This window comes from Kogia breviceps, chromosome 2, assembly GCF_026419965.1.
Source record: "Kogia breviceps isolate mKogBre1 chromosome 2, mKogBre1 haplotype 1, whole genome shotgun sequence".
NCBI lineage: Eukaryota > Metazoa > Chordata > Mammalia > Artiodactyla > Physeteridae > Kogia > Kogia breviceps.
Window position 1 is genome coordinate 158,888,444 of NC_081311.1, and position 23,624 is coordinate 158,912,067.

Consider the following 23,624-nt stretch of genomic DNA (forward strand, 5'->3'; position numbering starts at 1 on the left):
TGGGAAAAAAATCTAGTCATTTTTCAGACTGATTTATTGTTTAACAGCAAGGTTTTGCCATAATGGTACTAACTTGTTACAGTTCGTGAGGAAATAAAAAAGACAATTAATTCTACTAGTTGAAGAGACAAAATGCTAAATCATAAAACGTTGGGGGAAAAATTCAGGCAATTTAAATTTCCTGGCAATGGATCTATAATTTATTTGAGGGATCACAGTATTCTAAGCTATAGACAAATGTATTTTGTGGAAAAAAAATTACACTTCGAGTTTCACTACCCAATTTTAGTGGTCAATTACACTGTTATATTTTGCAAAGAATAGTTTTTTATAATAATGCCACAGTGACTAACCTTGTACACATATTATTTCAAGTTTGTACAGATGTACTTTTTTTTAACATCTTTTTTTTTTTTTTTTTTTTCCTGTGGTACCTAGGCCTCTCACCGTTGTGGCCTCTCCCGTTGCGGAGCACAGGCTCTGGACGCGTAGGCTCAGCGGCCATGGCTCATGGGCCCAGCCGCTCCGCGGCACGCGGGATCCTCCCGGACTGGGGCACGAACCCGTGTCCCCTGCATCGGCAGGCTGACTCTTAACCACTGCGCCACCAGGGAAGCCCGTTTTTATACCTTTATTGGAGTATAATTGCTTTACAAATGTTGTGTTAGTTTCTGCTGTATAACAAAGTGAATCAGCTATAGGTATACCTATATTCCCATATCCCCTCCCTCTTGAGCCTCTCTCCCACCCTCCCTAACCCACCCCTCTAGGTCGTCACAAAGCATTGAACTGATCTCCCTGTGCTATGCAGCAGCTTCCCACTAGCTATCTATTTTACATTTGGTAGTGTATGTATGTCCATGCCACTCTCTCACTACATCCCAGCTTACCCCTCCCCCTCCCCGTGTCCTCAAGTCCGTTCTCTATGTCTGGGTCTTTATTCCTGCCCTGCCACTAGGTTCATCAGTACCGTTTTTTTATTTTTATTTTTTTATTATTTTTTTATTTTTTGCAGCATGCGGGCCTCTCACTATTGTGGCCTCTCCCATTGCGGAGCACAGGCTGCGGACGCGCAGGCTCGGCGGCCATGGTTCTTCCCGGACCAGGGCACGAACCCGTGTCTCCTGCATCGGCAGGCGGATTCTCAACCACTGCGCCACCAAGGAAGCCCCAGTACCGTTTTTTTAGAGAATAGTTGTTCTTGATCATCACATATAGTACCTATAAGGAATCCTATTCCTAGTTTTGAATTCTTCTCTTTTCATCTTTGAAAAGCTTTAGCAAATTTTCCTGCCTAGGGGAAATTTCATCAATTTTTTTACCCTTTAATATTTTTGTTGTCATTTATCTACAGTTTTAAATTTTTTAAAATTAATTTTCTTTTTATTGAGGTATAATCAACATAAGAATATTAATTTCAGGTATACAGTGTAATGATTTGATATTTGTATATATTGCAAAATAATCACCACAATAAGACCAGTTAACATCCATCATCATACATAGTTACAAAATCTTTAATTTTTTTCTTATGAGAACTTTCAAGATCTACTCTCCTAGCTACTTTCTATCTACAGCTTTTTTAATACTTAGAGTAAGAGTTGTGTTTTTCCTGCTGAGTCTCGGAGGCTGAAAATGCTATAGAAATATTTTTTATAATACCTAATCTGAATTTCAAATAATACTTTAAGCATTATGCATTTATTTTCAAAGCATTCTTTAAATACATAAAAAATATTTTTTTTTTGCATGGAACTAAGAAATACTAATGCAGTGCGTTCTGCATTTAGAGCACTATTCTAAACTAAGAGATATATAAATGAAAGAGATGAGACACTACTTGTTTTCAGAGACAAAAGGAAAAAGAGCTCACAGATTAAATGCTCACAGATGTGAGAGGAAGTATTTATATAGCCTTGAGGTAAGAGATTAAGCCCTGAAGCTAGACTGCCCAGATTCACATCCTGGCTCTAACATTATTACTGTGTAACCTCAGGCCAGTAATTAACTTTTCTCTGCCTCAGTTTCATCATCTGTAAAATGGAATAATAATAATAACCTACCTTATTGGGCTGTTATGAGGGTTAAATGAATTAACACACATGCAGAGCATTTAGATTACTTTCTAGAACACAGTAAGCTCTCTTAAGATAGTTCTTACTGTCATGGGCCTGGTGTTTTCAAATTGAATTACTCCTTTAATCTAGAGATTTACCATCTAGTTGGAAAGGCCAAACATTTATAAAAGAACAACTTGAAAGGTTTCACAACCTGGAACCAATTAATAAGTATGGAGAAGATGTGGCATCAAGATGTAACCACAGCAAAGGAAGCAAGATCCAATTCAAGAAGATGGTCAAGAATAGGTAAGAACTGAGTGTGGTCTCAAAGGAAAAGCAGAGTGGGTGAAAACTAAGTGTTTGGACAGGTAGACAAGGAGAGAAAATATGGCAAATATAAAGACTCTTAGATACTTTTTAGAACCAGAGGTTCTTAACACATTCAAGATGATGTAAAATAACTAAGGACAGAAAGCATGAGCTTTCTGGCTAAAATTCTAAAGCTAGTTGCAGACAGAACCAGTGAGAAAATCTAAAACTATGACTTCCAGCCTACCATTTCATTTGTTACACCAATATGAGGCAGAATCAGGTCACGTGGTCCTTTTGTTGGTCAATTTTCCAATGTTGAATTCTTGAAAAAAAATTTTTTTTAAGGGGCTCAAGTAAAAACAACTAAGGAAAAACAACAACTCTATACTTTTAGTAGTAATTCTCTTCCTGGGACACACACAAATGTGCTTTCATTTCTGTTTTTCCACAAAGACGGGAGGATTTCCCTTGTTTTGAATTAAATCATTGCATGTTCTCATTGAGGTAAAGCACACTTCTTACATTCTTTTACTGCTATAATTTGATAATTTATGTTTATGACCCTAAAATCTTAATAATAGTCTTTCTGCTTCTTCATAGGTTCTGCTTCTTCCAAATAGACTGAGGGGAAAGTAAAAAATGCTTTTGTACCTGGTGGATTTATTATCTATTCTTGACAGTTATTAGAACAACTGTAATCTACTTCTTTTAAATTCAAAAGTTGTTGATTGATTGACTTTTGAAAAGAATGGCCAGGAAGGTAAAAGTATTTAAAAACCTCATGGTATGTCTTCAGAAGTTTGGATTTTGAGATTTATGAAAACTAGGTTAATGGTATTTTTAAAAGAGAAGCATAGATTTGCTCTAGAAACATTTTTGGCTTTCTAATAACTTCTTGGGTTCATTATCTCAGTGTTATTAGAATGAGTTCAACAGCTTCTACTATTTTCTTTCCCGAACCTGCTAAAAAACAGGGAGAAAGCCTCAAGTGTCCCCACTCTGCTAGATCCTTCTAGAGGCAAAATTGTTCCTACATAACTATGTTCCCAATTTCTTTCTTGGGGCAGGAGCTCCAAATCCTTCCTAAGAGAAGTTCTCTTAATTGTCCTACTCAGCAAATACTTGTCTTAAACCTACTTTTTACTAAAACTTGGCCTTTTTCCAAGATCAAAAGATTACAGAATTTCCCCCACTCTTTCAAACCATCTGTTTACATTTTGTACTTGTGAAGCTGCCATTTGAATTTCTGTGATTTTTGAAAAGCTGGACTGGACAGCAGAGGTCAGAGGCTCCCTTACTGCCAAACTGCTATAAGCAGTCACTTTGGAATCTAAAGTCAGATGGGCAAAATCGAGAAGGGAGGCTACACGTGTCATCAGGTAGCAGGTCCATATGTTGGCTGTTGCGAAGACAGGGATCTTCAGGGTGTTCATTAGGCTAGGCTATCAAGGTCTGAGGTAGTGTACTGGATTGTGGCGGAGACTGTGGAGTCAGAAGGCTTGGGTTCAAATTCCAGCTCTGCCACTGTTCCAGGTGCCTACTGCTATACAATGACCACCCTGAAGCCCATTTCGTATTATCGCTACCTTCTGTTTCTGGGCACTGACTAGGCTCAGTTAGGGTTTCTTTCTAGATCTCTCAGTCAGTGACGGGCTGGAGTCATCTCAAAGGCTTACTAACTCACATGCCTGGCAGTTCAGCTGGCTGTAGGCTGGGTCCTCAGCTGGCATCATCAGCAGAAACACCACCTATACATGACCTACCACGTGGCTAGAGCTTCCTCACAGCATGGCTGCTGAGTTCCAAGGGTGATTGGCCCAGGAGAAGGGCAGGTGAAAGCTGTAGCTCCTTTTACAGCCTAGAATCAGAAGTCACCTACATCATTTCTGCTGTATTCTATTCGTTAGGATCACATCTCTAAGCCTAGCCTATGTGCAAGAGGAAGACAGTTAGACTCCATTCCTTAATGGGAGGAGTGTAAAAGAATTTGTGGACATGCCTTCAAACTAGTACAGCCACTTATTAGCTGGAAGAACTCTCTGTTCTTGGCTTTTCTGGTTTGTAAAACAAGGACAAAGAGAGTAACTTTCCTCCCAGGTTTCTGCAAAGGTTAAACAGGAAAAGAATGGTACTCAATATGTTTAAGCTTAGAACATCACCATGTCTTATGTGGATCAGAAGTGATGCTGCTGATGGTGCCATCAATGATGGTGTAGGTCCAAAGCAGATACTGTCTGGGGAACTGTTACCTTTTCAAACTCTACTTGTAGCATTTGACAAATACCAGTGCCTGTGGTTCTTATGCCTGTGGGAAAAGAATTACTATATATGGTCTGAATTCTTGGTTCACCTCATTTTAGCGATAGTTTCCAGATATAGGTCAGTCCCTTTAAACCTGGCTCCATTTATGGCAATTTATTTCATTATTGGACAAAGTAGTTAGAACCATGAGTAATAATTACTGTGCCTACATTTCTTTTAACACCTTAGCCAAGTAATCCTCACCTCACCCAGTGAGTAAGGTTGGATGAGCGCTCTTCCCTCCTCCGGGATGAGGAAACCAGGACAAGGGTCAAGTGGTTTGCTCTAAATTCTACTGTACAAAGAGGCACGAAGCCAGCTGGAGTGAGAAGCTGGAGGGCCTGATTCTCTGGCTCCCTCCAGCATGCCTAAATAATATGCAGATTAACACCCTATCGTTGATCATTACCCAGTGCCAGTTAATACGCAATATTCATTTATATATTTTCATATATATATACACATATAGTTGAAATTTCTTTTTAAATTATCTTTTAATTTCTGTAACAGAGAATTGGCCAGTGTCTACTTAGCATCATGTGAAATTAAGTGAGTTAATAGATATTTAAAAATCTTGTAAATAAAAGCACACTTTGCCACTCAGTACACTCTTTTCCCTTTCGGTCAAATTAATATTTTCCGATATTCTTGGGTATCCAAACTTTTTTTTTGTCTAAGGGAGAAGGAACAATGGAGAACACTCCCACTCTCTGCCGACATCTGCCCACAGGTTGGCTTCCAGTTGTTATTCCCCGCGGCCCCCCTCCTCACCCCCTCCGCCCCGGCCCGCTCCCCCTGGCTTGCCTCTCCAGTTATTGTATTTGTCGTTTGATGTTAATAAATCCGAGAGTGAGAAAGGTAGAAGGGCCGTGCCTTCCGTGGGGCTGGGAGGGACGCCTCTCCTTCCTCCTCTTTTCCACCCCTTGCCCCATCCAGGCTGGCCCCGGGGGCGGAGGCTGCACCCGCGCTCACCTGGGGGCGCTGTGCCGCCGGCACCGGGCGGCCGGAGGTGAGTCGGCTGGGAGGCGGTGGCTCCCGGTCCTGCCGGCGCTCAGAGGGGCGAATCCCAGGCTGCGAGGTCGCCGCCCCCGCCCCTCGGCCGGCCCCTCCGCCCTCGGGGTAGAGGGGAGTGGCCGGGCGCCTCCCGTCGCAGCGCAGCACTCTGCGGCGGCAGCGCACTCTGCAGCCGGGCGCGCACTGGAGAGCCGGCCGCCGCGCGTCGCGGTGGTGTGGGAGCGCGGGCGCGAGGGGCCGGCAGCCGCTGGGCAGCGTCCGCCGGCAGCGTCCGCCAGCAGCGTCTGCCATCAGCGTCTGCGGAGCAACTGCGCGGGAGCCCCGCAACCTCGCGGAGGGCCAGCGTCCCGGAGCGCGCCGGAGAGAGAGGACGAAAAGGAGGCGGAGTGGCGCCCGGCGAGGTAGCGCGAGCGCTTTCCCTCTCTCCCCTGCCCTGCCCGCTCGGTCCTTTGTGCCCGGGGTTCCCGTGGCGCCGCCGCAGCCCGCGGGACACGGGTCAGCGGGGTCTGCGGTTTCTCCTCGGGGCCAGGCGGCGTTGCGGCGAGAACCGCGCACGCTGGAGGTCGGGCAGGGTGGTAGCGACTCCGCAGTTGCTTCGTGGGCGGGTGGGAGAGTAGAGGGCGCTAAACTAAGTTGTTCTTACTTTGCCCCATCCCCTTCGTACCTGTGGGCAAAGTGGAATCCAGGTCTTCCTGGTGTTCACCCACACCCCTCCATCTCTCTGGCCCACAGCTGTTTCCTGGCCCCCTGGTTCTATGGAAGGACACGGGGTGGCCTCCTCCGGGAAGGAAAGCGGAGGGAGAACAATGGGGCGTCCTGGGGTGTGGGGTTCAGGTGCGGCGTGCCTCGGCGGCGGGGGAGAAGGGGCCCAGGACCCGACGGGGCATCCTGCGCTTGCAGCTGAGCTATGCTCCTTTGTTCCGGCGCATAGGAGGGGGCTGCCTTGGGTCTCGTTTCCTGCCCGGGATGGGATTGATTCACGGTCCTAGAGAGGGAAGGGGAGGGGGCGGGGCTGGAATGGAAACCAGATTAGGAACGAGAGTCCTGGAGGGTTCTTGCTGGGCCGGGGCAGAGGGTTGGGGAGTGGGTGATGTGAGTGCACTGGAGAGTTGATTACAAAAACACAGCATTTTGTCCAGGGGCTTGCTGTGTGGTTTTCTGGAGCTTATTTGTAATGCTTTGTTCAGGCTGCGGCCGGGCGTTTATTGCTTCAACAAGTTGTGTACTTCCCTGACTTCTAGGCACTCCCAGTGTTAGTTTGCTGAAATCAAATCTTCTTAATTACAATGGAAGAAGACTTTTTTTTTTTTTTTTGGCTATGAATCAGGGTATTTGTGTGTATGTATGTGCCTGTGGATCCGTGTTTGTAGCTAGTAGATATTGGCTTGAATGGGTAGGAAGCAAATTTTATAGCATTGATTTTGACATAGAATAATTTTCTCCGTTGTAATATAGTAAAACAATTTTCCAAGAACGTCTGGGGAGAAACCACTAGAAAATTAGACATTGCTAAATAAATGAATCAGATTAGGTAACACTGAATTGAAAAACCCTTTACAGTCTTTCCCAGAAAACACATCATACACACCACCCTTTGGGTTTTCAGTTGAGGAGTCATGACTTCTGTGCTTTCACTCCCCTAATGTGGGTCATCTGGACTAGGAAAGAGAACAGTTACCACTATGGTGAATGGGAATTAGTTTTAGGGGGATGTAGAACTGAAAGTAATGTGTTGGGCATATGTTAAGTGACCCTTTTCTAGATTGGAATCAAGAAGCCCAGGAGGATTGGTTGACCTCAGGAGGGAGCCAGGGTGGATTGAATGATGAGTGTTTTTTGAATGGAGTATTCCAAGCAAAACCGTTTTGGGAGGAGGCTGACATTTCCAGGCATTCATGGTTTGTGCCTATGGGACACTGGTGGAAGGATCCCAAAGCTGGACTGAAGGTTAGAATTACTGTGGTGATAGTTGAGGAGACATTTAGCTATAGTAGTCTGGCTGAGGCAGGGCTGGGAAATGACCTAGAGCTGCTTCTTTGACAAGTCTGAGGGCCCACAGGTAAACCACCGCATTGGCTAATTCATTCTAAGAGAACCAAGTTTGAAAGTCTCTTAACCTTAGAAGGGGAATGAAGAGCTTACTCTTGGGGGAAAAAAATGTTTCCTGCCCTCTAAGTGGTAATGGAAAAGAGCTGTACCAGCTACCGTGAGGGTTTGTCTTTTTCTTGGAGGATGTGGTCAGATTTTCAGGCCAGGCTGGAAAGCAGTGGGATTTGTCCTCCAGAGCCATTATGATGTGCAGTTGAGGTGGGATGTTGTCCAACCGACAAGCTGTTTGTCATTATAACTAACACACTGCCTGGCAAAACATTGTGCCATGGGCAGCAAACAGAGGGAGACTTCCTTCGTTATCGTTGTCTTGCCATTTTGGACTTTTCGTTTATGTTGTGAATTGTTTTGTAAAATACAGCACAATTGGATTCCTCCCAAGCACTCATTGGAATATATATATACATTAACAGAATGCAAAGCATAAGATTACTGCTACCAAAGACACGGATGGGGAAGCCTCTTAAATAGTTGGTCTCTGGCTGCAGGCCGTCCGATGGATTCCCCATGTGTGATGAGGCTGGCTGCAAGCTGCACCCCCTTCACAGGATGGGATGAATCATCACTTTGTCAAGCCTGGAGTTAAAGACTGACTCTCCCCGGTTGCTTCGAGGTTATGCAAAGCAACGAGGAGCTTCCGACAACAGTGGGGAAGGAGTGGGGTGTAGGAGTGGGCCAAGAGGGGAATCCTCAGAATGTAGGATGTTAAAGGTTTTTAACATTTGTCCTCCTTTTGGGTGAGATTCTTCTTTCGTCCCCCTTCCTTCTGCTATTTTCAATAGCTAGACCTTTGGATTTTAATTAAACAGCCTAACAGTAGTTAAAACTGTCATTTAGTATTTACTGTGTGAAAAGGATTTTACATACATTATTTTATTAATCCTCACAACAACTTGGTAAAGTGGGTATTATCTCCATTTTACAGTTGAAACTGAGGCCCAGGGAGTTTGGTAATTTGCCTGGCTGTGTAGGTAACTAGTAAGGGGTGGGGGTGAGATTTGAATTCCAATCTCTGATTCCAAGGTCCACACTGTATGGTATGATATCTTTTAATACTAGGAATTTGATTCCTAGTAATAATAATAATCAAACCAGCATTTTGATTATGTGATTAGCCCTTTGCAGATTTCAAATCACTTTCACATATATTATCATAATTGATTCTTTCAAAAACCACTGTGAGATAGGTTTAGAAGGCTAGATTAGTGACATTGCAACTTTTGAAACTGTATTGTTCAAAAGCTTTGCTTTTTGATGGCCTGTGTGAATGAACTTTAAGTGAATGAAACTAAAAAGTTAGGCTGTCAATGTTTAAAAATAAGGTTTTTTTTTGGGGGGGAGGGGACATTAAAAAGTGGTGGAATGGAGTAGACTTATAGTCCTTTGATATTTATTGAAATCTATTTTAGCCCTTTTTATCTCCCAGCCTTTATTAGAACACTGCACTTTGCTTCTTTACTGAGACCCAATGCCAGAGTGTCTTTTTAGAAGAGGAATAAGGAGGGAAGGAATGTGTTTATAAAGAGGAAGTGGGACATCAGAATTGGAGTCATACACAGCAGCAGGCCGTAGATTTTCCCAGCACATGCTTTTTGTCCTGGCAGTCGCCTTTTACAGAAGACATTCTTCCTTAGGGAAGTGTCAAGGGTCTTTCTTTACAATATCCTCTGAGATCATCACATTTCTGAGCTCTGTGGGAACACACATTCCACAGGATTTCTGTGCTCATCTTTTCCCTACAGGGGAAGTGAACAAGCTTAGGCATCCACGTGAAAGTGGGATGGAAGTGATATCCGTCCTTGGGGTGGAATGGAGTATGGTGCCAGGCAGGAGTCACCTGACCTTGACCCAGGGGTGACCGCCGAGTGCAGGAGCAGAGTGGATTCGAACACTTGGCGTCATCCATTATTTATGGATTTCTCAGAATGCTCCCGGGCAAATGGAAAAGTCAATATTGTTTTTTTTTTTGTTCCTAAGATAAGACTACAAAGACTGAAAGTTCTACCTTTACTTTTGTAATTATTTCAAGCTAAGACATCATTTGCGGTCTTCAGAGACTGTAGTATAGGTGCAGTAACTTTTGTCTCCTGAGGCCATTAGATTCTCATCCATTGGATATTTAGAGGGGATACACACACGTGGTCTGCTGAGTTCTAATGGAGCACTTTCCAACTTACCAGCTGAGAAGGATGAAGGATGCTCTTATAACCTGTCGTAAGTTTCTTTTCAGCTGCCAGTGTCTTCATCAATTTGTATTGTAATTAAGCACACAGTTGATGCAAGGCTATGCATTAAAAAGCAGCAAAGGACATCAGCTGTGTATCAAAGGATGTAGCAGGGCAGCGCAGTGTGCCCAGAGAGTGGATGTTGGTGAGATGACTGTCACAGCTGTGGTGACCAAGTCCTCGCCAACACATGCTACTGAGACAAAAGCATGAGAATGGGAGGAACCCAAACACTGCCTGTTCCTTCTTTGTCCTTGGTTTTATTTCCCCCAGTCTCTGATGGTGCCAAAGGGGTTGGGTCTCTGAACACCTGCCTCTGAAGGCTGGATTGGTTGGGATGTTAGGAAGCCTCTTTCTGGTGAATTTGTTGCGGGAGGAGAGGGGAGAGGATCCTTTTTTGGACCCTGAGGGTGTATAAAGTACCATTCCATGGGAGAAGGTGTTGAATTACATGGTTGGCCCTGGTATACAGCAAATCCTTGGTGTCCTGCTTTCTTCCCTCCCCACCTGCCAGCGTTCCAACCTTCCTCATCCTGGTTCAGCATGGCTGTTGATTCAACCCCAGTAAGGCTGTTCATAGACTTCAGGCATACTTGCATAGTGGACAAGAAATGCCAAATCCCCAAAGAATTATACTTTGTTACATGACATTCACTCTGCTGTCATTAAGTAGCGGGTGCTGCGCTGTGTCAGGCTGTGTCCTGGGTGCTCTCTATAGCCTGTTTCATTTAATCCTCATTGCTCTCCTTCAGTAGGAGATGTCTGTAGTTGGGAGAGTTGGGTAATGTGCCCAAGGCTAGTAGAGATCAAGCCCAAGACTGTGTGCTTTACAGAACAACGTGCTGCCTCATGGGACAGTGTTCTTGGAAGCTCTGGGCCACTTTATTACAGAGTTAGAGAGCGAGTCCACCCTGACAGTCTCTCTCTTCCTTTGTCCCCTGGAGTCAGGGTTCCTGCGTGTGTCCTTGGTTGGACCAGGGCTGAGGATCTGGTTCAATTGCCTCTGAGTTGCTCTTTTTGTTCTGGGTCTTGTGCTTGGCAACCCTGCATTATTCTCCTCCCCCAAGGGAGGGGGACTTGGTGAAACAAGATTCAACCTGCTGGTGAGAGACCAAGGAGCCAGCCCTGCCCGGTTGTCTTTCTCACCCTCTCCTGGTAACTGCCTTCTCTGTGGGAATCTGCTGGCCTTGTGGGGATTTTCAGGGGGTTTGTCTGATCTCTGGTCTTCAGTCTTTCCAAGCACAGTATGCTGCTGGGCATCCAGGCAGAGCTCAGAGTCTGATGCATGTGGATGAATTGGTGGGAGCACCATTGCAGAGCTGGAACTTAGGGGATAAGACTTTGGACAAGGCAAGGAAGAAAAGAATTGGTATAGAATTTATATTCGTCCAAGATAGGCAGTTTTTGAAACTGAGGTCTGGAGATCAATGAAAATTGACATTCTTCCTTTGCTTATCAGATAAACAACAACCGCTGAGCTTCTAAAAATACCAGGTGCCTGGCTTTCCTAGATAGCTTGGAGAGGCAGGAGGAGACCAGGTCTCTGCTTTCCAGGGACTTTCTCATCAATCCTGCGTGGACTCAAGATGCTTTGAAGTTACACAGATGGCTTCATTTTGCTGTGTTAAAATGAAAATACAATTCAAAATTGTACAAGTTTTTAAACTCGTAAAAAAAAAAGAATTCAGCATCCTTGAAGAGACTTAAGAAAATTGCATTGAAAGGACCATGGAACGGACCAGGTTATTCGTTATTGGTTTCATTATTGTGTGTGTGCATATTATTTGCCTGCTCATTTTCACTGGTTTCGTGAAAGCATTTTCTGCACACTTCAACCAGAAAATTAAAAACAAACCAAAACCCTTGATTGAAAAACTCCTTCTGGCCCCACTTACTTTTGCCACTGTGCACCTTCTCTCTCCTCCCTCAGTGCTGCTTCCTTTTAAATTCTATATTATTAGACTCTGAAGTGCTGTTTGCAATGTTCAGATTGCAGATAGGCCCAGTTCCTAGCTGCTCATTCTTTCCTTTGAAAGTGCTTCAAAGGGATCATCACTATTTTATTCATTTTAGAGTCCCTGCCTAAATGCTTTTAGGAAAAGTTTAATTTTTATAAACATTGGGCCTAGGCCAATTTGCATGGCTCGTTTTTTTGCAGTCCTCATGCAGTCTGCTTACAGTTGTAATAAGTTGACTACAGTTTTGATTTACCCCTGATGTGGTGAGCTGTCTAGCAAAGAGTTCTCACTTGCTTGAACTCTTCAGGGTGTTGAGTGGTATTCATAAAAATATATGAACTGCCACGTTGGGTCAGATTCAGGAATCTGCTTTCTGCAGAAGCAGAATACTAAGTATTCTGTGACATTGGAGGAGGGGGCCAGAGTTAGACTTTATAGCTTTAGTAGGTTTGGGGGCTCTCTCTTCAACATCTATAATTGCATAATCTCTTAAAAACCTCTCATCCATATATTTAAACTCATATATTCAGATTCTTGAATTGTTTATTTGTATCCTATATTTAAACATTTCACACCTCCTTTAAAGGTAGAACTTGACTGTATTGGTATTTTGACTTCAAATGTTTAACTTTTGGAATGGTAGAGTGATGAAGTTGAAAGGGCCTTTAGGCCACCACCGTAACCACTTACTTGTATCTGGGAACTGCTCAGGCTCAAAAGGTTAACCAGGGTCAGATCTGGCACTGGACTCCAAGGCTTTTAACTTCTTGCTCAGTTTTCTTTCTAGGGGAATATCTCACTGTCTCTCCAAACCCATCAAAATCACGCTTAGTGCCCATTACCTAATAGTTGATCGTCTTTGACGTAACTGTGCTAATAGCATTCTTATCATCATCTTGACTTTGGATTTCAGAAGCAGCACCGATTTCTCTATTTTCTGTGACTCTTACATCGATCCAATCAGTTACAGTGTTTGGTTGATTGTTGCCTTTTATTTTAAAATCCTTAAACCTCTAATCTGGTTCAGACCTTTAAAAGGCTGTTTACTAGAATACAGCATTTCCCAAAGTGGGTTGTTCCATGAAAAGTTTGTAAATGTTACTGTAAAAAAGTGTTCCTCGGGCAAGTAGGTGTTGGTTAAACAACATTTTAAACAAGTTTCTTTAAATAAACGGAAAAAAATAAGTTTCTTCTTTACAGAAGGCCTTATCACAGACTTTTATTTGTGACCGTGCACTGTGGATCTCCAAGAGGGAGATAGGGTATGCGCATGTCCCAACTTATGTGACCGGTGTCCCACTTTTTGGCAGGATCATTGTGTAGATAACACTGCTGTAGTCACTTCATTGTACTGTTTGTAGACCCATCACTGTCTGGCTTTCTATGGGAATATGTGTTCTCTGTGAGCCATACTTGGTTCTCTCTCAAACATGTCTTCTGCTTTTTTACCTTATTTTTTTCCTGGATCTTTCCTTCACCCTGGAAGCCCCTCTCTACCTATTACGCCTATACATCTCTCACAACCCAGCTTTTCTGAACTTGTAGCATTTACTGTTTCACAACTTAAAATAGAGAAAATATTTGAAAGAGTCAAAACATTGGAAGTAACATTGCTTACCCGTAATAGTTAAATTACTGGAATTCACACAAAATGCCATTTTCCATATTTGTGTCAGTTGATGAGTCAAACGCACATCACATTCTTCTCGCTCCCTCCACACAGGTTAACTTGCACATATATTCTCCAAGCATGTGGCTTGTTTATTTTTCAAAAATTTTGTGTTATTGGAATTGCATTCCCTTTATATAAAAATTTAGAGAGAATTGAGATCTTTATGGTCTCGTGGCTTCTGGTCTGCAACCTGATATACCTCTGTATTGATTTAGGTCTTTTATGTCCTTCAATGAAATTTAAAAATTTTATGTGTAAAAACTCTTTCACATCTTGTTAGACTTGTGCCATGGTGCTTTATGGTTTTTATGGTCATTGTGAGTGGAATTGTTTAACACATTTCTGACTGGTGTTGCTAGTATACAAGAATGGGATTGATTTTGTATTTGTTTATTGATGGGTTCTTGGTTGATCACATTTCAACTTGTGTTTGCTATAGGAGCCTGGAGTTGGGTGGCGTTTCTAAGAGTGTGAAATAACAGACCTGTAATGGAAATGTCATAACTTACCATAATTTAAAAATTATATATGATACTTTTAGAAGTAAGGGGAGGAGGGTAATGCATTCATGTAGTCATTCATCAAATGTTGGGGTGCCTCATGTGTGCCAGGCACTGAGTCTTTAATGGTGAGCAGAGCAATTGTGTTTCTGTCTTCATGGAATGTGAGGGGAGAGAGACATTGCGGAAGTGAACATAGATATTTATGACATATTTATGAATTGTGATATTTGCTATGAAGGGATAGGACAGGATTCTGTGAGAATAAGAAAGATGGGGAGGGGAGACTTTGGACTGGCGGTAGAGGGAGAGCCTGTCTGAAGAAACAGGCATTCATGCAGCTGCCTGAAGGGTGAGTTGGTACTGCTGCAGGAAGAGAAGGATGGTAGAGCTTTCCAAGCAGTGAAGAACTGGCCCAGAAGCCCTGGGGTGCAGTTCTGCTCTTAATGATAGATTGATGGAAATTTTAGTAATTAGTGACTTAAAAAGCGGTACTTCTTAGTAAATCATCATAATAGTGGTATTTAGTAGTGTTTAAGTATGATGACATGAAAATGTTAATTTTTGGCCAGTATGTTCGCCTTCCTCCTCAAATGAAACTGCCCAAGTAAAGAGTGTGCTGCCTCTGTGACGGGGCTTGAGTGGGGCTACTGCCCCACCCCCCAACCCTCCCTCTACCCCTTGAGAGCTGCCATTGCCCTGAGTACTGGTGGCTGCTGGGCACACCAACGTCCTGGGTTCTGCACTATTGGACTGGGTCTTGCTCTGAGGTCTGGAGAAGCCCTTTCTCTCCTCCCGGGAGGGCTCTTGATCAGGGCCACCTTTGGCCCTTTCAGTGTCTCAGCCCTCTCTCTCCCCTTTCCCTCTGGCACCTTCTCTAGAGACACACTGAGGGCTCTGATGTGAAAAGGGTGGGGTGGGAGGAGTGGTCTGGTCTGAGTTATGCACAACTCATTGCATCGGTCATCATCGAGGCTTTGCACCTGGGGCAAGCGCATCAGAGCCTGGTTCTCTTATGTGGCAGTGAGTCCTCGCTCGGTGGGAAGCAGTGTGGTGCAATGGTGCTGGCCTGTGCTCTGGGGAAAAGTATTGGGTTTGAAACCTGACTCTGTTTAGCAGCCCGTGTCCTTGGGCACATAGCTTAATCTGTCTCTGCCTCTGTTTTCTCACCTGCAGTATTTGGGTAATAGTAGAGCCTTCTTCCTTGGGTTGTAGTAAGGATTAAATGAGTAAACACACGTATGTCCATAGAATAAATAGTGTCAGGCACAGAGCAAGCACGCAGTATAAATGTTAGTTGCTACTCCTCAGTCTTTTCTGAAAATGGATTCCTGGAGTTCTTCCTCCTCTTCCCCCACCAGATATTCAGATCTGTTTGATTCCAAGCAGGGCATATAATTTGTGATTTGATACAGGGCTCTAGTTTCTCCTCTGAAAAATATATAGGAAGAAAGATGGCAAAGAAACCAAAATGTTAACAGTGATTGTGTTAGTGTAGTAGATAGGAATGACTTACTTTTTTTTTTTTTTTTTTTTGTGGTACGCGGGCCTCTCACTGTTGTGGCTTTTCCCGTTGCGGAGCACAGGCTCCGGACGCGCAGGCTCAGCGGCCGTGGCTCACGGGCCCAGCAGCTCCGCGGCATGTGGGATCTTCCCGGACCGGGGCACGAACCCATGTCCTCTGCATCGGCAGGCGGATTCTCAACCACTGTGCCACTAGGGAAGCCCGGGATGACTTCCTTTTACAACCCTCTTTATTTTCTGCATTTTCTGTAATCTGGTTATGTTACCTCTGAACTAATACAAAAAAATCTTATGAAAAAGCTCAGGCTGCAGTTGCCAAAGCGGTTCACTAAAGTGGAGCCGAAGAGGGTGGCACGCCTGGGGTCTGCCTGCTCTGTATTCGCAGGTGGTGTAGTTTCCCATTTATACTTATAGTTGCAGGAACGCAACAGTATTTAAAAGTCTTCAGCAGAAGTATCCCAGGAAGTTAGAAGATGGGGATGTGGATCCTTGTGAAACTCTTCTTTCTTTGAATGTTACTTTTTCTGTCATTATTTTCCCTTTTTTGTCTCTCGCTCTGCTCCCTGAGAGTGCCTCTGGCCATCTGTTACTCTCTTTGGTCTCCTCTTACTCCCCTCCCTTTGAAAACCACTCCTTTCAATACCCCATCTTTCTCCTTTACTTGCTTGTCAACATGGAAATGATGCACACATTTCTACAATTCCAAGTAAAGACTAAATTTTATTTCTTATTTTTAATCGTAAAAATAAATGTAACTTTTCACCCTCAAAAATCTACATTAAGTTGCCTTTTGTTTACTCATACCTAGAATTAATTAATTAACTTACTAACTCACTAAAGTCTGGGGGAGTCTGTGATTTCCTAAAAGCACCAGGGAATCTTAGGGGACTTGGGAGACTGAAAGGAAGGGGAGATTGAGGGGATGCTGAAGTTGAATTTTTTCTCTTTCCTTATTTTGCTGAGGGTCATCTGTGTGGCTACCATTTAGTTATGTCTCAGAATTTTTAAAGTTTTCCAAACTGAAAGAACCGAATTCTGGAAAATTACCAAAATACATTTTTTAGAAAGAGAACTTTGCCAAATTTGACACATTTCCTTAAAAGCCCATTGATTTCAATTACTTTTTAAAAAGTTCAGTGAGCTTTCCAGTTTTCCTTTCATGTGCCTCTTCTTGAATAATTGTGAGTGGAGAAATGGCCTTTCCTGCTAAGTTTGTTTTATCTACAGGAATTTATTTTTAAGCAGTGGCTTTCTGTAAGTATCTCAAAATTATACCGACATGGATTTCAAAGAAGGTATGACAGCATGTTGCTACTCAACAGAATAGCTATTTACTTGAGAAATACTGCTAATTTCAGTGAGATTTCACAGTTGAATGTAAAATCTAGTAGAGGGGATTTAAATTAAGGGATACCTTCCTATAACTTATTCCATAGTTTGTAGTGTTTTTCATCTCCAACCACAAATGCCTAATTTGAACATAAATATTTATGTGCATTCTCCCTCTGCTGTAAGGAAGTCTAGTTTAGTTAGGGTAAAATCTGGATTTATAGGATGGGTATAACTAGGATTTAGTATTCACTATTCGAAAGGATTCATCAGAGGAGTACTTTAAATTAGAAGCAACATTTATACCACTGTTGAGTAAGGCAGCAGTTGTAAAAGGTGTGTATTATCACAAGCCCACTAGGTACAGATGTGATCTTGCATCTTGTCTGTTTCACTTCATATACCCCAATACATGGAGGAAGAGAAATCTGTTGGGTTTAGCTGACACATGCATGCTACAGGTGTTGAGAAATAATGGTAAAACTGTCAGCCCAACCTTAATACTTGCTGTTTGTTGCAATTGAAAAAAGAAACAGAAAAGTATAGGAAAACTGCTACAGGAAACATGTGCCGTTTTACATCCTTGGGGGTGACTGTTTCGTATCTCATGGACTCTGGGATGGAAGAGTTGACAAGTTCTCTCCTTGGATGGGAAAGTGCCTCTTCCTTACCTGACAGTCAGCGAGCCTCTCAGACCCTGGGTGCAGCGGGGGCTTCACCTTCTGTGATTCCGCTTCCCGCTTTGCACTTGCCCTCTTGGCAGCAGCTCGCGTGTGGTGATCTTTTCTTACGAGAACAGTTAATGACCATGGCAGATGCTGGGAGCCCACTTCTTCAGTCTTGCAGCTGTTTATGTGTCCAGCTGGACTTCTTGAAAGAATTAATTTTGGGGATCTCACGCTGAGGGCTACAAGTATAATAGGATTTAGGGGGAAACGTTATTTTGTGGGAGTTAGTTTTGGATGTTGCAACAGATGTAACATGAAGATAGCATGGCAGCTGAAGGGAATCCTGTAGTAAAATTCCCATTTATCCTGAAACAAGGCAACTGAGAAAGTCCAAGATTACTAACACTCACTTTTGGATATTTTGTACTAAAAAATCATCTTAAGAACAAACATTACAGGAAGTTTGGAAAGTGGAATTAGAAAAGACTCTTCTTGAGTTAACTAACTCTTAAAATATCAACTATGGTCATTTCTGAGTATTCTATACACATAGTATTTCTATGTGTATATTTTGGAATGATTGTAATCATAGAGTTCATATATTTTCTGTACTGCTGCGAGTTTAGAGATAAATTTTATAGTTGTGTATTCCACTGAGTACCGTAATTTCCTGAAAGACCTCTTTTTTATTGGGCATTTGGGTTGCTTCCACCACTTTGCTGCTGTAGATAATAATACTGTGATGAACGTTTTTGTGCATATGACCTCTTCCCTATTTTGGGTTATTTTCTGACAGTAGCTGTTGAGAATGAGCTGATTGGGTCAACGATTGTGGTGACTGTTGCGATGTACCCCTCTTTAAGCAGTGGGGTGGATGTAGTGACTGGATTGGAGGGGGCAGGGGAAGTGGTGGTCTGCGATGACTGCCAGGTTTCTGGCCTCTGTGATGTTGGGTATGGTCGTCACAGACAGGCTGAAGGGGGTGGGTTCCATTGGGGATGTGGGGCCTCCAGGCAGAGAGGGAGGTTCAGCAGACGCTGGGGCTCAGGGACAAGCCAGGGCCTGAGGTCTGGATGGAGCGACTACCAGCATCTTGATGTAGTCGAAGCTGTGGATGTTGTGAGGATCACATAGAGGGCGGGGAAGGTGGGTGATAGAAGTCTGGGAGACATTATTTTGTGACAAGTGGAGGAAAGAGAAGCCACTAAGGAGAATAAGGAGTGGTGGGGTGGGAAGTAAAGAGCCAGGGAGAAGGGAAGCCAGGGCAGGAGAGAGTTTTAAGGAAGGAGTGCGTGGGCAGCAAACAGGTGGTGACATTCTACTTGAAGATGTTTCAGTGGCACATGTCTAGTGAGCTGTGGGTGCTTAGGAAGGGTGGCACACGTCAAAAGGTAGGCTGTGTCAAAAGCTTAGCAGTGGAGGAAGAGAGAAGTAGCCAGTCTTACTAGGGCTTGTAGGACGGTATATTAGCCTGAGTGGGCTGCCATGACAAAATGCCACGACTGGGTATCGTAAGCAACAGAAATACATTTTCTCACCATTGTGGAGGCTGGAAGTCCAAGATCAAGGTGTCAGCAGGTTTGGTTTCTTTGAGGCCTCTCTCCTTGGCTTGCAGATGGCCACCTTCTCACCGGGCCTTGTATGCACATCCCTCAGTCTGTGTTGGCTGTGTCCCTGTCTTCTCCTTTTATAAGGACACCAGTCATGTTGAGTTAGGGCCCACCCTTATGGCCTCATTTTAACTTAATTACCTCTCTGAAGGCCCTATGTCCAAGTACAGCCCCATTCTGAGGTACTGGGGGTTAGGGCTTCAACATAGGAATTTGGGGAGGGGGTACACAGTTCATCTCCTAACAGATGGACTCTAGGCCTGATGACACACTTATCCTTTCTCCTTCCTCCCTTCCTCCCCTCAACACCCCCTACCCCCTCCCCCCCAAACACACACACACGCTGTTGACCCTCTGATGCTCCTCATCGTACTCTTGTCTTTTGGCTTTGGTGACCCATGCTCCCTTCTCATCTCCCCCCGGTCCCTTGGTGTCCAGGTTCGGTAGGGTTTGGGCCTTGGCTTTCCTCTCCTGCTAGAATCAAGTTCATTTATGTGTCTTCAGCTCCTTCTCAACTATAACTCAGTCTCAGGTAGCAAAGTATTAATTCTCTCAGCTATAAAAGTTGTGTCAGGTTAACCCTGTAGTACATTTTATTTGATGGTAAGACTAAACCATTTTTTAATCTTGTCCCCGTGGCTGCTTATTTCACAGTTAAAAAACAACAACAGGGGCTTCCCTGGTGGCACAGTGGTTGAGAGTCCGCCTGCTGATGCAGGGGAGACGGGTTCGTGCCCCGGTCCGGGAGGATCGCACATGCCGCGGAGCTGCTGGGCCCGTGAGCCATGGCCGCTGAGCCTGCGCGTCCGGAGCCTGTGCTCCACAACGGGAGAGGCCGCAACAGTGAGAGGCCCGCGTACCACAAAAAAAACAACAAAAAAACAACACAACAGTGGGAACATTAATTTAGGTCAAGGTTCAGTCAAAATTGATATTTGAGTTTATCTCATATATAATTTACAAATTAATATTGTTGTTGTTGTTTTAGCCCCTTGAGTTTGGTTTTGGATTCCTTTTTTTCCCAAGAGCCTATCTTGGTTAAAATAAGACTGAGTGGGTAGCTATCCCAGTAGTACCTGGGGGCAGAATTATTTGGGTAGGTATGGTATTACTGCCTTTTTTCCTTCAGATGTGGGTTTTCTTTTTTTTTTTTTTTGGAATTAAAACTATATAGAAGTTAAGATTATCCTATTTGATGCTGAGGAGGGAGGCTTTACATGCATAGTGTTGATGAGGGAGTTGGGGTTAAATTGTGGGTATATGTTATTTAAACTGTGGTTGGTTGCACTGGGGTTTCTGGTGTACATGTGTTTACATAGTGTTTCTCTCAATAGTCTATTGAAATATAGCAGTATGATTTCTATGTAAAAGTTCATATTTTTATTGAGAAGGCTATCAGATTTCTAAAAGTATGTAAATTACGGATAGATTTACTGTTTGGCCACCTAAAATAGCACCCAGATTTTGCTGGGCAACCTTGAGAGGAACATTTATCTCTGTCGACAGTTTTAAAAGAAGTATATAATTTTAAAGTATGAAACTCAAATTTAGTTTTTAATAGTAACTTATGTGTTTATTCTTTCTGTCTTTAAGAGGCAGGTTATTGGAATGACATGTGACCTTGTACTCTTGACTCTATGTCTGGTTGTGGGTTTGAAGTGTTATTTTTGTGCTTTCTTAAATGACTTAGGCACTTCTGATTGTACATTTGGGACAGAATAAATATGGTAGTTGGATATGGTTTTGAAAAACCAATCAGATTTTTAACCTGGTAATACGATAGTACTATTCATTCTTATAATTGTCTAGAGGCTCATGGCTTTAGAAAACTCTGTGAGCTCTTAGGGACCTCCAGATTTGTTGGATTAGTGGGTGTTCATTTCCTTTGTCAAATGTATCAACTGATGCCCATGACACAGTAAACGCGCAAAGTCAGAGGGCTACCCTGTAGCGTGCTCTTGAGTTTTTGTTCCTACCAGTCTATGCTTATGTGAACTCAACTGTGTTTATTCCCAAGCCTGTTTATGCCAATTGTACTTATTATTATATTTTATATAATGATTTAAAATATATGTGCAAAAAGAATTGTTTCTATGAAAAAATTCATTTGAATGTTTTATAAACCACCTAATAAGTTTCTCAAAATGATTACAGCTGATTTAGGAGTAACTGAAATAACTAAAGGATTTGGAGGATCATAAAATAAAAGTATTCCCACTAATATTGTTAGTTATTCAGGATAGGTAGATTAATTTGTGATTATGTAAAACCTGGGAATCTTAGTGACTCAAACGATAATGCACACTCACACTGGGTGGCCATTGTAGGTCAGGTGGGAGTCTGCCCCATGTTGCCCTGGTCCTCATTCTAGCGCATAGTCTGTTGGAGCTGTGCCCTCTGGAACATTGCTGATCCCTGTGGCAGAGGGAAGGGCGGATGTGAAACCTTTATGGCCACACGCCTGAATTCAGCAATGCAGGGATAGATGGTCTTCCCACAGAGGGGAGTATCGAGCATTTGTCAGGAGTAGTGCAGTCCACCCTGCACTGCGTCCCAGGTGTCTTTACAGCCTCACTAGTCTTTAAAGAAATTAGACTTGGAGGATGAGGCCATGAGGATGTTTTACAAGAGACCACTGGGTACTGGAGTCAGTGGACATACACTCAAAAGGCCTCAGCGCTACAGGAAAAGATTGGAAAATAAATGTATATTTTTATAGGGTTTATTTAAAGTAATAGGTTTAGGTATGTATCATTTACTTATGACTTCCAACGTTAACTGACCTTTAAAAAGAACAACCAGCCAAACTGTCATTAAGCATTTGGATGAGAGAGCCTCTACATGAGTCTTAAGTCCTCCTCTCTCTCTTGCGCCCTCCATCAGATTAGTTTCCCACCTTTTATGATAGATTTGTCTGTTAGTTCTCTTGCACTTATCCTCATTTCATTTCTATTAGTTCTACCCTCGTTCTTATTCCTGAACTTCTAGATCCGTGCCCCAACTGAATTCCCTACTGCTAGCTTGTACAGTGCATTTATGCAAGTAGAAAAAGGTGTCCCTTAGGGCAAATACAGTCCCTCAGGAGCTTGACTTGATGTCAGTCCCCATATTCCCTCTTGGCTGGCCCATTTTTATGCAGTGCACAAACTGAACAACTGCACAGAGCAATCCTACTCCCTGCTTCTAGTCACTCTCCCAACTAATTCAGACTATTCCCTGCTCAAATCTCCTTAACATTTTTGTTGTCCCTATGCCAGCTCAAAAATTTTTGATGACTCCCAATCATCTATAATGGCTGTCCTCAACTTTATTTTCCATCAGACCATCACCAGTGACTGTGGATCACACTTGTTGCCTTCTGGATGCACTGATGTCAGTAATGACAGCAGTGTAGACATACGAGGCAGGCTGTGTGATGCTTCCCTCTCCTCTCCCACCCGTTCCCACCCCCTCAGCCCGTACTCTCAGACTTGCCTCAGCTTACCTGTCCTTCCAGCTTCATGGCCCAGCAGGGTACGACACCAGCTGTCTTCTGCTGCCATTCTGTCTAGACGCCATCTTCTGAATATGTCTTGTACCTCTTGCTTTCAAGTTCTTTTCCGCTTAATCACATCCTACTCATCCTCAAAAAGGACCCTCAAGGTCAAGTTTCACCTCTTCAGCCATCCTTCTCCAATCCTCCTAGACCATGATAATAGTTCACCTCTAAGCACAGATGGTAGGCTCTGTCTTCTTCTTTTTGTGGTGAATCATCTGCCCTATGTGAGCACTTGTTTTATTCGTTATATTGCTCTTAAGAATTTTTTTCCCCAACTAGTTTGCTAATGCCTGCGGAGCAGTTGATGTGTCTCTGATTCTTTCTTCTCCCAGTGCCTGTGCATCCTAGATGCATAGGTCAGAGGAGTAAGCTGTGCCTGGTTAATCATATAACTCAGTTCTGGATGGAAGCTGACACGCTTCTTCCTAGCCCCAGGATATTGACCTACTTTTCCCTCCTTATCTGTTTGCAAAATATTTGTTGAACATGGTGTGTTCTCCCTGTCACAACGAATGTTTGTCTTTCCCTTTCATATGTACTAAATGCTAAAGTGCTAGTTAAATCAGTGGAAAAAACAATGGAGAAGAAAAGTTGGTAAGTAGTTTTAATTTCTAAACCTTATAATTATGTCATTTAAAGAGAACGCTGTGTAGTTGTTTTTTTTTTTAGCATCTTTATTGGAGTATAACTGTTTTACAATGGTGTGTTAGTTTCTGCTTTACAACAAAGTGAATCAGTTATTCATATACATGTGTTCCCATATCTCTTTCCTCTTGCGTCTGGGTCCCTCCCACCCTCCCTATC

The 23,624-nt window shown here is 43.2% G+C and overlaps 1 protein-coding gene across 3 annotated transcripts in view; it reads left to right on the forward strand.

Moving 5' to 3' along the window:
- The first annotated feature begins 5,722 nt into the window (after positions 1-5,722).
- MYO1B (myosin IB) overlaps positions 5,723-23,624 on the forward strand; it is a 183,070-nt gene continuing 165,168 nt past the window's right edge. The window contains exon 1 of one of the 3 annotated variants that reach the window (XM_059052028.2): positions 5,723-6,088. The gene's annotated coding sequence lies outside the window, so the exon portion shown is untranslated. The remainder of the gene's footprint in view (positions 6,089-23,624) is intronic. The other 2 variants (XM_059052027.2, XM_059052026.2) reach the window with 2 other exon arrangements.